The sequence below is a fragment of the Protopterus annectens genome, chromosome 14.part0, assembly GCF_019279795.1.
Source record: "Protopterus annectens isolate FY-2018-M chromosome 14.part0, PAN1.0, whole genome shotgun sequence".
Classification (NCBI taxonomy): Eukaryota; Metazoa; Chordata; order Ceratodontiformes; family Protopteridae; genus Protopterus; species Protopterus annectens.
This window is the reverse complement of record NC_056748.1, coordinates 827,794,207-827,807,810: the sequence shown is the minus strand read 5'-3', so window position 1 is coordinate 827,807,810 and position 13,604 is coordinate 827,794,207. Positions and strand designations below refer to the sequence as shown.

The 13,604-nt window shown below is 39.2% G+C and overlaps 1 protein-coding gene across 1 annotated transcript in view; it reads right to left on the bottom strand.

Annotated features, from left to right (window-relative positions):
• The window catches only part of TLL2 (tolloid like 2), a 2,712,623-nt gene that overhangs the window by 2,425,158 nt on the left and 273,861 nt on the right, over positions 1-13,604 (bottom strand). The gene's annotated exons all lie outside the window — the stretch shown is intronic.

Here is a 13,604-nt window from a genome sequence, read left to right as displayed (position 1 = left end):
AAGTGTCATCTTTTTGCAGTAAAATGGCTAAACAATGGAATATGACTGCTTTGATTTTTCAGTCATTTCAAAGCTGGACATCAGCATGAATGCAACAGTTTTACCACTGAGTGAAAGGTTTGGAGTATAGAGATCTGGCTTTCACAGAACTGTAGAGAATATCCCTTTCTCAGAAATCTGTAGGTAATCTTTTTAACATTTAAACATCATACATGTTCGAACTCCAACTATTGATACATTACTTGGTGAAAATGATTTGGTCAAAGGGTCAGTATGATAATCCTAGCACTGCTGACCAACTCTGAGACAGCAGCCATGACAAACATTACAAAAACATACCAATTGTGCCAATCAAATATATTCTCTCCATTGAAATGAATGGCTTTATGTAAAACGGTAATTAAAGGCTGAATATGCATTTGCATGCTTTGAAATGATAATTGCTCTCAAGTAATTCAACATCCTCAAAAAATTCTTAATGTTGCTTAGACATCTCATTTAACTGAATCAATGGTACTACAGGTGAATGTTAAAAGTTCCCACTGCACTTTGTAAACATGTAGAGTTTTTTCCTTCAGTCTCAAAAACAGCTTACATATAGTCACTCAACTTCATGCATATTACTTGCATTTTCACATTTTTAAATCCTTAAAACAAACTCTGTTCCTGCCATAACCCCTATAACGTCTCTCTTTCTTCATCCTTTCCTCACACCTTTTTAATTTTTACCTGTCCCATTAGCTGTATTCCTTAATATTCTGCCCAGATATCTCTGCATGTACTTTCACACCTCCACATTCCTTTGTTTTGCATTACTCAACACTGTTGCACATCTCCCCCTCCATAGTCACCATGCCCAAATCAACACTATATCATAATTTTCTGAACTTACTATCCCTATATAATCTAAAAGCAGTATTCTTCGTTATGACAGTTTTTAAATCCACCACATCTCTCACTTTCCCTGCAAATTCCCCAGATGTGTTTATCCACTCAGTGCATTTTATGTAGTCAAGTCCACCCCTTTTCACATTATGATCCATTTCTTTCTTGAATTTATTGTTCAAATTCCCTTTGTTCAGATATTATTCTTGTGGTCATTCTCAATATGAAATATCATATTCTTGAATTCTTTTTCTCTCTTCTTCTTCTTCTCAAGAGGGGCTCCATTTCCTCCAGAGACTATTATTGTGGTGAGAGAGAGGCTTCAGAAGGCAGTGAAGGATCTCATCAGAATTAATGACAGACTCATGGCAATCAGACTCCAGTGTAATAATAGGGGAGTATTCATAATCTCAGCCTATTATGCCCCTCAGCAGGGTTGTGATAGCGAGGAAAAGAGTGTATTCAGACAGCAGTTGCAGAACCTACTAGATAAAGCAGGACAATGTGAATTGGTGATAATAATGGGTGACTTGAATGCACATATCAGGACAGACAGAACAGGATATGAAGACTGCCTGGGTCCACATGGGTGGAGCAACACGAATAAAGAAGGAGAAGCCATTCTAGACTTCTGTCTGGCAAATGGCTTGATAGTAGCCAACACATAGTTCAGAAAGAGAGGCAGTCACAAGATCACATACAAGAGTAGCCAACATGCAACTCAGGTAGACATCCTCCTAGTAAGGAGAAGGTACTGGGGTAGAATCCATGATTGTAAAGTCATCCCCAGTGAAACAGTCGGCCCACAGCATAAACCACTGGTTGCCACAATCAGCTGCAAACAGTGGTCGGAGAAGGCTCTAAGGTCAACAGAGACCAGGCTGAAGACCTGGGAGTTGACTGGAGAGAAAGTACAACAGTTCAAGGAATTACTCAGGGCTCTAGCACTCCATGAAGAGGAGGAAACAGGTGGAGTTGAAGAAGAATGGCAGCACCTCAAAACAGCATGTGTTAGAACTACAGAACAGATATGTGGCTGAGCCAGGTATGGAAATAAGGTATATAAGGATAGCTGGTGATGGAATGCAGAAGTCCAGGAAGTGATCAAAAGATAGGAGTGTAGGAAAGAATGGGAGATAGAAAAGGTCGACCAGACTATGAAGGAATACTAGTCGGCTAACAAAGAAGCTTAGAAAGGAGTTGCAATAGCAAAGAACAGGGCATCAGAGGCACTCTACCATCTTCTGTAAAGTGACTTAGTAGGTGGTATAAATAAACTATATCAGGTTGCCAGGCAAAGGCAAGAAGATAAAGAAGAGAGTCAGACACCTTTCAAAAGGGATACCAGCAACAGCCTACTCACCAGTCCACAGAACATAAAAGGCAGATGGAAGGAGTATTTCCAGCAGCTGCTGAATGAAGAAAACCCCACAGAAGCTGTACTGCCAAAAAATAGCATACGATGAGAGAAGAAGAGGAGCCCATCCTAGAAGAAGTAAGAATAGCACTAAGGAAAATGAAGTCAGAGAAAGCGGCAAGATCAGATGAGGTCACCTCAGATATGATAAAGATGCTGGGTGAGATAGGGGAGAAATGGCTCCTGACGGTATTCATAGCAGTGTGGAGAGAAAGGTGTATCCCAGATGACTGAAGAATAAGCATACTCCTACTAGTGTACAAGAACCAAGGGGACATCCACAACTATAGGCAGTACAGTGGCATCTAACTCCTATCACACTGCATGAAAGGTCTTTTGATGGTGATTGATAAATGGATAAGCAGAGTAGTAGAATGTAGGATGGGAGGTGACCAGTTCGGATTCAGATCAGGATGCAGCACAATTGACCCAATGTTTGCAGTGAGACAGATAGTTGAGAAGAAGCTAGAGATGAGGAAAGAGTCCAACTGGGCATTCCTAGACATGGAGAAAGCATATGACATGGTCCCAAGAAAGCTGATCTGGGCAGTATTGCTGTTGTGTGAAGTCCCAGAAACAATGGCAGAATTAGTGCAGGCTATGTACAAGGACCCAATGACTCAAGTGGGAACAGTGTTTGGCCTCCCAGAGGGGTTCCCAGTGGGAGTGGGTGTACACCAGGGTTAAGCTCTGAACCCACTGCTGTTCATACTGGTGATGGACTACATTAGCAAACAGGTTGGAGGGGACATCTGCTGTATACAGATGATGTAGCAGTGCAGGCAGACTCTGAGCAAGAACTTCAGCAAAGGATAGGGGAATGGAATGCAAAACTGAAGGCACATGGGATGAAACTAAGCACAGATAAGACAGTTGCAATGGTAGCAAATTGGGGAAATCAGAAGAAGCTGAGAATTGAGATAGAAGAGAATACAGTGGAACAAGTAAACAGCTTCAAGTATCTGGCAGAGGTGGTTGAGGAGAAGGGAAGTCTGAATGAAGAGGTCAAAGCTAGAATCAGAGGGGCTGCAGCCAACTGGCACAGAGTCTTGGGTGTAGTCTATGACAGAAGAATGTCAAAGAAGCTGAAACGTGAGGTGTACAAGACAGTGGTGCAACCAGTACTACTGTATGGTACAGAAACCTGGGCAGTAAAGGCAGAGCAGATGAAGACGCTAGAGGTGATGGAAATGAAGTGCCTGAGAAGAGCGGTAGGATGCACAATCTAGGACAGACAAAGAAATGAGGACATAAGAGCAGAAGCCAAAGTAGCTGCAATTCTGAAAAAGATCAAAGAGAACAGATTACAGTGGTTTGGACACGTGCAGAAAAGCAGAAGGCAATCTGGTGAAGAATATTTGAGACAGACAGGAAGAAGTTAAGAGGAAACGAGGACATCCAGCAAAGAGGTGGACGGATTGTGTGAAAGAAGACCTACGACAGTCAGGCATGAGTGTTGAAAAAGGCAGGAGTGTGGGACTGAATCGAGAGAAATGGTGACAGTTAACTTGATACCCCGACCCCATGTAGAAAAAATGGGAAAAGGGATGATGATGATGATCCTCTAAACAGAATGGTTCTACCACCTCCTCTTACATTACTCTTCTCGCAACAAGTCTTTACCCTAAACTCTAATATCTACTTCCCTAATTTTTTAAATACTTTCCTTACATTTTCTCCTCATGCTTTCATGCTTCCATATTTTATTATTCATGCATTCGTCTCACCATTATCTGTATCTCTCTGCATATACAATCTTATGCAAAAGCAGATTTTAAGAAATAAATAGAGCACAGACATGTGTTCCTCCTGATGCTCCAGCTCCAACAGCATAGCAATATACAGTTTTGATTACAACCCAAATAATCAAACTGCAATACCAACTTGGGCACTAGAAGAGCTGAAAGTGAGGATGGGAATGAGGGCCCAAACCATCTTTTGCATCCTAGATTGAGTGGTGGTCCAATTGGTTGCCTTCTAGTAGCAAGTAGGCTTGCAGATGTCAAAAGATTCAACCAGAATGGGGGTTATAGACTTGGCATTGCTGAGACAGTGATTACAGTACTACCTACATATGTGTGGGAACACACATGCTTAGGCAGAAGCATAGGAGACCCTCACAGCAATGCAAGTTGTCATGTCACCCATCAGAGCAGGGATTAGGAACTATATGTAAATGTCTCCAGAGCCTGCATCTGGAATGAGCTGGGCTGCTAAGCAGGGAAGTGTGCCACGTAGTTTCCTGACATGGGGACAATTACAGGTTAACCTGAAAAAATGCTTAGTCTGCGGCATGAAGCCAGACTACCTGAAGAAGAAGAAGAAGAATTCATTGTAAAACTGTTTCTTTAACAAAAGTTTCCTTTTTTTTTTGTTTCTTTGAGCCAAGCATTTTTCTTTGAACTTTGCTACTAAGTTGTATTGGCTCATAATTTACCCACTTGAACTGCCATTAGTTTGTCTTTTGCATGATGCCAGACCCTCAGTCCACTGGACATTCTCTCTTGGAAAGGATGGAAGACTAGATACGGGCAGGTACACAAACTCCTCCATGGATGATGGGCCCTACAAGCAGCTTTCACTCAGTGCAGGCAAGGTCCCCCCACATCAAATAAAGAATGAGCTAAAGACCAGAACATGGGGTTCGTGGCTGGAGGCATGGATGAGAAAATTCAGAAAAAAATGTTTTATTTAAATTGTATCACGTTATTTTTATTTTATTTTATTTTACATTTGTTAACCGGGAATGTCCGACTGGAGCAAGGTCCATTTACAGCGGAGGCCCGGGCAGAAAAGCTCCACATAAAACAAGTACAGTGGTAGATATATATATAAACAATCACGATATATATGAACACAGGATATATAATAAAATGCATTAAAAAATGTATCTATACAATAGTTTGTTCTATACAAGCTTATGCAGTCATAGTTTACACATAGTTGAAATTGGATAGGAGTATTTGGGAGCGAAATACTCCCTATTTACTTATGCAGTGAAAGAGGTACTTTGCAAAATACTCCCTATTTACTTATGCAGTGAAAGAGGTATCTCACAAGAGATAATATACAAATGCAAAACATAATGATTTTTGTAGAAGCTCCTCATGGAAGTATTTTTAGTACAGTATTGTAGGGATAGTAAAAAGTGAGAATATGGGGTAGTAAGAGTGAGAGGGAGGAGGAGTGCATCTAAGTGATGCAAGGACATAGCCAGGACTGTGTGAGGTGCGACTTGAGTAATTTTTTGTATAGTGATATAGATGGAGCTGAGGTGATATTCTGGGGGAGGCTGTTCCATTTCTTGGTGATGGAATAAGAGAAAAGAGCTTTTCCTGCAGTGTTGTTAGGTTTAGATACACAGAGTAGGGATTTGTTAGATTACCGCAGGGGACAGTTTGCTATGTATTGGTTTAGCAGTTGATTTAAGGCTGGGGCTTTGTGGGGATTTTTTAGTATGTTGTAGGTGAGGACTAGTTGGTGGTAACTAATTAACTGTGGGAGTTCTAACCACTGTAGGTCATTTAGGGCAAGACAGTGATAGCTTCTAAATGTGGATTTATGTGCAAATTTTGCTATTTTGTTGTAACATGAGTCCAGTTTGTACATGTCTGTTTTCTTGATGTGCGTTAGTATTGGGGAAGCGTATAATAGGGTAGACAGTAGGTGTGTTTGGGCTAGGGTGACTGATCTGATAGAAACTGTTTGTGTATGTATAGAGTTCCTAGCTTTTTATGTACCTTTTTAATGGTTTGAGAGAGATGGACATCAAAGTGAAGATCCTTATCTATTATTACACTGAGGAGCTTAGTATGTGGTGAGGGAGAGATTGTTGTGCCATTTTTGGAGGTGATAGTGAAGGAGGTAGGTATGGTCTTGGATTTATTGGGGGTAAAGAGAAGTAATTTTGTCATGTTGGGGTTTAGAATAAGTTGGATATCAGTAATCCATTTCTCGATGGAACAGAAGGATTCTTGGGTAAGGTTTTGCAGGGTGGCTATGGATGGGGCTGAACAGGTTAAGGTGGAGTCATCTGCATACTGTATGAGTGATGCATGCAGGGTGGAGGTATGTAGTTTATTGGTGAAAATTGTGAATAATAGAGGACCTAGTATTGATCCTTGTGGAACGCCAATAGTAGTTGGTAGTAAAGGTGATAGTACACCCTGCCATTTGACTGCCTATTGTCTATCAGAGAGATAGTTTTTGAACCCGGAAGAAGTAGAGGGGGCAAAGGACATTGTAATTAGAGTGTCTAGAAGTAGGTTGTGAGAGACCATGTTGAATGCCTTGATAGATCTAGGAATATGGCTGATACGAAGTGATTGTTGTTTCTAAGTTAATCTGATTGGTGAAGGACAGAAGAGCAGTAGTTGTACTATGATTTGGGCGGAAGTCATGCTGTGTAGAGGAGAGAAGACTGTGTGAGATTAAGAAGTGCATCACTTGTGTGAACATTAAGTTCCCACTCCTCTTCCGTAATATTATCAAGTTCATCCTGAAGCCCTAAACTGCCTTGAAATAACTTATATCATTTGTCATTGAAAATTGTCAGGAATCATGAATGTTCTCATAACATGCCTTCTAACCCTAAGGAAACTATCTTTATTAAAAACATTTTCTTCAAAAATGATGCGCCATAATGTGCCCAAATCTATCACTCGCTACATTTCACTACTTCCTTCTAATTATTTATATTCTCCATATATAATAAAACTCTTTTTGACAAATGCAACACCCTCTTTTCTATCCACTTACAACAAATGCCCCTATTTTCTGAAGGAAGGTACTTCAGCTAACAGTTACTTGGGCAAAAAAACGCACAGCACCAAAACATCTGACTACATTTGATGAGAATTTTAATATTTTGATTTCACCCAGCCAACCTCTGCCCTGGGATGAAGCACAGTAACCATCTTCAACCGCAGTGAGCTGTAACAGCCAGTGCCTGCTGCAACATGAAGGAAATATGTTAACAGCCTAAATAAACTGTGCCAAAGGAAGAATATGGCTACATTTTGTCAACTTAAAAGTACTCAAACTACTGTGGTTTGGCTCTAATAAATGCAGTCTCATCCTTGCTATTCAACTTAATAATGTCCCTCATGTAAGATCAATGTACAACCACTCAAAAAATTAAAAAAAAAAACAGGTTGATCTCAAGAGGTAGAGAACACACACCAGCTAAGTTACACTATAAGTGATTTTGCAAGGGCTAAGACCCCCTGCAGCTCCCATGTGGTGACAAGCCCCCTTTGCCATCTGGACTTTCAACTACACAGCTGCACAACAGTGGGGAAAGGTGAAACTCCACATTTAAGCACATATAATTTTTGCAGAAACAGTAACCCTGACTACAAGTACTGAGCATTTCATTTCAACCTGTTGTGTTTAAGCAGTTACAAGCCAGCTAACCAGTCAGTGACTATAGGAAAACCCGTTTCATACACTGTAGTGGTGATTCAACAATAGTTTGAGTAGCACCTTATTCTTACAGGTATCACAATATAATATGTTGTTTTTAATAGCAATGAGGAAAACCAGTGAAGACCAGTAAACTCCAGCACAGAAGACAAACGCATATAATTGCATGCAACTGAAGACTTTAAAACTTCAGTTGAATTTTATCTAGAAAATGTTCATCTATACAGAAAAAAAAGATGTTAGTGCTGTATACAGTGCATGCAGTTCACATTCAATCTGCCTAGTCAGAAACTGATACACAATAAGCATGTCAGTTAGTGAAAGCTTAAGCTTATTAAGGTACTTTTTAACAAAACACCATGACAACAAATAAATAAAACACAAAACACAAAATGCAGATTAAAAGAAAATAAATAAAAAAAAATACATGGACAATGAGCCAAGATACATCACAAGCAACATTAAAAAGTTGAGTTCTTATGATCTCTTAAAGACAATCGGTGTGGGTTCCATAGGTGAGGTGAGGAAAGTGATTGAGTGCCTGATGTCTCAAGACATACTCTTGGAACTTCTAGAAACACCCAATGAGGAGAAACACAAAAGTGTACAAGGACTGCAAGGAACAAGGAGTTCTTCCAGTGCAGTTAAATACACTAACAATGGAACTTTAAAAGTAATATGAAACTAAACCAGCAGCAAGATCAATCTTGCAGTAATATGTTAGGAAATAAAAGTACATGTAAGTAACTGGGCTATGGAGTTCTGCACTAGCTGTAATTGGTCTAATTTAGTGTTAAGAAGCCCTATGTACTGGACTTGCAATAAACAATTGAGGAAGAAACCAGTGCAAGAACAACCCGAAAAGGTCTTTTTAAAAGTGGATAGTTCAATACTGGCAATGCTCCATAAAAGGAAGTAGGATAACCTGAAAATGTACGACACCTGGTGCCTAAGTGTCAATCTGTTGTCCGATACCATGGCTAGGTTTCTCACCTTGTCCACAAATTCTAGTTTAGCATTATCATAAATGATTCATGCTTTTAAAAATGAACAGACAGAATCTCCTAAGAATAGCTATGACCTCTGCCCTGGATGTGTTAAGATTTAACTGACAAGTCATCCAGGATTGGACACATTCCTGATATCCACTAAGTGAACTCGGAATATGCATAATGTTCTAAAGGATACAGAGGTAAAGCTGAGTACTTTCAGAACAAACACAATGATGAAGACCTCTCACCCTAATGAGTTCTATCAATGGTGGCATTTACACAGTCAAAATTAAGGACTCAGAATGGAATATTTTCTTAGGAAGGCAAGCATAACAGATTAAGTGAAGAAAATGTTTATTCCAAATATAATCCCGTAAGTATGTATCAAAAGGTAGGAAGCAAACCATTTCAGGGCAGTACTAGCATGGTAGCACCCTCACAGTAGCACCAAAGATGGTCCAAAATGATTTCATAGCCCACCATATCAAATGCAGAAAAACAGTGAACCAGACTGCTACAATACTGTATAACTCAACCACAAATGAGCTAACACTCTTCTTATCTGCTATAAAGTCATACAAAATATCACAAAGAAATACATTTTAATGCTAAAAAGAAAGCTATTTAAACCATATTATATAAATTTCATTGTGCAGACTTAAATGGTCCTTACAAAAAGTATAAGGAGTTTTTAAAATAAGACTATTACAGAAAGCCAAGGAAATACATCACTTCTTGCAGATAGATATATTAATATATTTTAGATTGACATATTTCCTGACTTTATTGACTTTCTGTAATAAGAGAATTTCAAGTAAATAATTTTACTTGTAAGGCTATATGACAGGCAAATGGAAAACAATGCCATTCTTATGACAGATGAACCATTTTGATAAGGGTTACAGATCAAGTACATTACAAAGGTTCCTATTCAACATAAAATAAAGAAATTGAGCGCAGAAAGACACCAGCTCTACGGGAGCTGGTGGGGGACAAAGGCTTCTTTGGGTAAACAACATAAAGAAGGAAGGCAGGAACAGATTTCTACTGGCTGAACAAAGAGAGGAAGCAGATCAAAAAAGATTGAGAAAAAGCAGGGGTGTTGAATGGTTTGCTTCAGTCTCACAAGACAGCAGGTGAGTAAATGAGGGCAGACTATGGAGCGCAGTAGACAGGCAGTGAGAAGGAGAATGAAGAGGTTGATAGCAACTGGCTTGCCTAAGAAAGATAAAACACAGAAAATAGATACTATGCCTCCTAAGATTCCTACAAATGTCCCTAGTGTTCCACATCCTCTGATAGAGGCCTTCAATAGATGACTGGCTCCTTTTATATATAAATGATACAAAAAACAAATCCAGGGAACTACAAATCTGCTTGTCTAACGGCAGTAGCAGAAGCTGTTTTGGAGGCAGTCCTAAAAGCTGTTGAGGGTTATTATAATGGTTAAGGTGTTTACCTCATAAACATAAGGTGCAGGGGGGGGCTACGCTTAAAATGTCCCACAAGGGCAGCTAGCCTAGTATTTGCATATGAACCTATAAACAAACAACAAGAAAGTCATTCCTAAAGGAAACACAGTACAGGAAACACTCTACATGTGTTAATGGCCAGAAAAAAGTTGTTAATTAAACTACATGCAATTTTATGGCACGGCTACAGAACGATTTGACATAGGAGTATTGGTAAACTTAGTCTACCAGGATTTCACAAAAACTTTGAATTCAGTCTCTCACAAATGGCTATTAAGAAAGTTGAAGGGCTGAGTTTGAATCAAGACAAAGCATTACATTTCTGCATGGATGAATGGAAGGACATAGAAGCTTGTGGTGAGAAGGACATCATGAAAAAAGGAAAGTGACAAATGAAGAAAATTAAAAGTTGCAGAGAGTTACTGATAACACTATTCTTTAGTGCATTTGTTAAAGACTTACCTGAGTGGGAAACAGAACAGGATCAGCCTCTTTGCTGATGACCTAAGAATTAGTGTGGCAGTGAAAGAAGAGGGAACAGTCTAAACAAAATTTGGAAAGAGTGACCAAGAGGACTAAAATATATCAGTCCAGGTTCAATGAACTGAAAAACAAAATACTGAACCTGGGCCACAGTAATGCTGGTGTCAAGTATTAGCTGAATGGAGAATAAAACTCATGGATTTAAGGGTATTGATCAAATCTGGTCTAGACCAAAAGAAGTACAGTGAAATCCCATTGGTAGCAGCCAAAAGCATGTTGGGATGTATCTGTAGCAGAAAGGGACTCCAGAAGCAGAAAAGTAATTGTCCCACTCTGTCAAGCCATGTCCAGACCATACTTTCAGTACTGTGTCCAGCTCTGGAAGCTATACAAAGACATACATCACAGTGAGAGAAGCAGTCCAGGTCCAGAGAAAGTTACCAGAATGATGAATGAGAAGGATGGGAAAAGAAATATCCAGAAACTAGAAGAGCTACAGTTCTTCATACTAGATACCAGAAGAGTATGGGATGCAAGGGATCATCTCAGGGAGATGTGATGGGGTTGTCTTGAACAGAAGATAAACAAAATGGAGGAACATATATACACAACAGATTATAGGTAAAACCACTTCCTGGATATGAGAAAGTACTTCTCAGAGTGGGTTGTGGACACACAGAATCGGTTACAGGAATTGGTGGCAAACAGAAAAAACTCAGAAACATTCAAAAATGCATGGGAAAATCTGAAGAAAGTGTGCGGAAGAAGAAATGAATACAGGGGAGGTAGAAAGTTGAATGCACTTAAAGGGTTTTCAGACAGGCTTACTGTTGCTGTGTGCTGTCAAGCAAATGTAATGCAATAGAAAACCAGTAACAATTATATCAAAAATAAAATCCCTAAGATTAATCTTGTCATCAGTAATCAACAACAAGAAGAACCAAGCATTCTTCAAGAAAAATCTTGATGACTGGATGGGAAATAGGAAATTCACCCTGGGGATCACTTCTGTGGCTCTGCTTGACAGGGGCACAGGAAAGTAATTTTCTTAGGTGGCGAAAGTCAGGGTACCTTTTTGGCTAGGCTTATATAGGCCCTAGGGCCAATAGCCTAGTACCTACCTATGAACCTATGATACCACTAAAGATAATTATGTTTATGTATCATAATGCAACAAAGAAAGCATATCTGGTATGACTATTTTCATTAACATCATAACTGAAATTTTTATTCTGCCTAAATTCAAAACAAAAAGTCCAAATGAAGTAAGAATATATATATATATATATATATATATATATATATATATATATATATATATATATATTTGAACACAATACAACTGTAAAACAGAGAGAGAGAGAGAGAGAGAGAGTTATCGACATCAGTCAATGAGGTCATTTTAAATATGAACTGGGTCAAAATATTCAGCAAGCAAGGCCTTAGGTCTTGGTCACTGGAAGAAGCTGCAGTCCACACAGCATGGGTTTGACAGTCATTTACTTTTGTTTGATGCAAATCCCACAGATGAAACATTTCAAAACAAAATTCAACAGGTACTAAAATGCACAGAAAATGTAGAAAAAAACTTGATAATAGCATTATTGTACACAGCTTAATATAAGCAGAATATGACAAATTCAAAAATAATTTCAAAGACACTGGACTAGCTCTGAGCAAATTAAATGCGTATTTAATGAGCAATAGCAAATCTTTGGTTTTACATTATCAGTAAAAGCAACTTCCTGGCCCTTAAAAGGTTGAGGCTATAAAGAAAGCCCACCACCTAAATATCTTACAACAAAATGAAGTTTACTTAGCATGGGTAATTACAAATGGCATGTTCAAAAAAGACTTGTCAGCAATGAATGAGACTCTTACGGCAGCAGCGGGTAGAGGGATACAGCTCCCTGACAACACCCAAGGTAACCTGGTTTTGATTCCCAATTTGGGTATCTGAGGCACTGGCATGGATGGATGGGTATGCCCATGGTGCATGGTCATCCTCACACTCCATCCTTTGTGGATACAGGGGACACAGGTGGGGGGCATTATCACATGAGGGAAAGAGGCAAGAGACAATGGTTGAGCCTCCCATCCTCTTTGTATGCCCACTTATCAGACATCAACATGTCTGCACAGAGGATGAGAGAAATGTACAAAAACACCAAGCAGTGTGACCCAGACCTAAGAAACCGTGATTAACTCACTGGCCCTAACCCTTATTATAATAAGTCCAGGTAAGGTTAGGAGGGGTAGGTAGAACTAAAGAATGAAGACAGGCACCAGGGTACGCTAATGGTCAACTGTAAAGGACAAACAGTAATTAATCAATCAATAAATAAATAAAAAATGAGGCACTTTGACACTTACTAAGAAAGACAAATGTGACTCAGCTTGTTACAGATTCATAGGGTTGGCAGCAATTCTCATGTAAAACCACAAACTTCTTTATAAGCCAGTTGTATATGCTAGCAATTCTTTAAAGAAATGTTGACATAATATTTACTCATTTTCCAACTACCTGCTTTATCCATTTCAGGGCTGCAGGGGAGCTTGAGCCTATCCTGACACTCAAAGAGCACAACACAGGAAACTATTCTTAGGCAGGGTGCTGCCCTTTCTTTTTAACCTATAGTTAGATCATATGGTCATCTTCATAGCAGGAGTGATTCATTACTGTTACTTATGATGGAGTATAACACAGTCATGACAACTAATTTATTGTGCAAAGGTGAGCAGTGTTGTAATTTTCATATTTTCAACAACACTATCAACCTCTGAAATATATTCAACAGCTCTCTGTGGTGAGTCCCTGGACTTGCAATGTAAAACAACAATGTATTTTATTAATAGTTTTCTGGAAGGTTGCATGCTAAATTAGATGAACATTCCAGTGTAATGGGTAGACGCTCTTCATCTCATAGACCT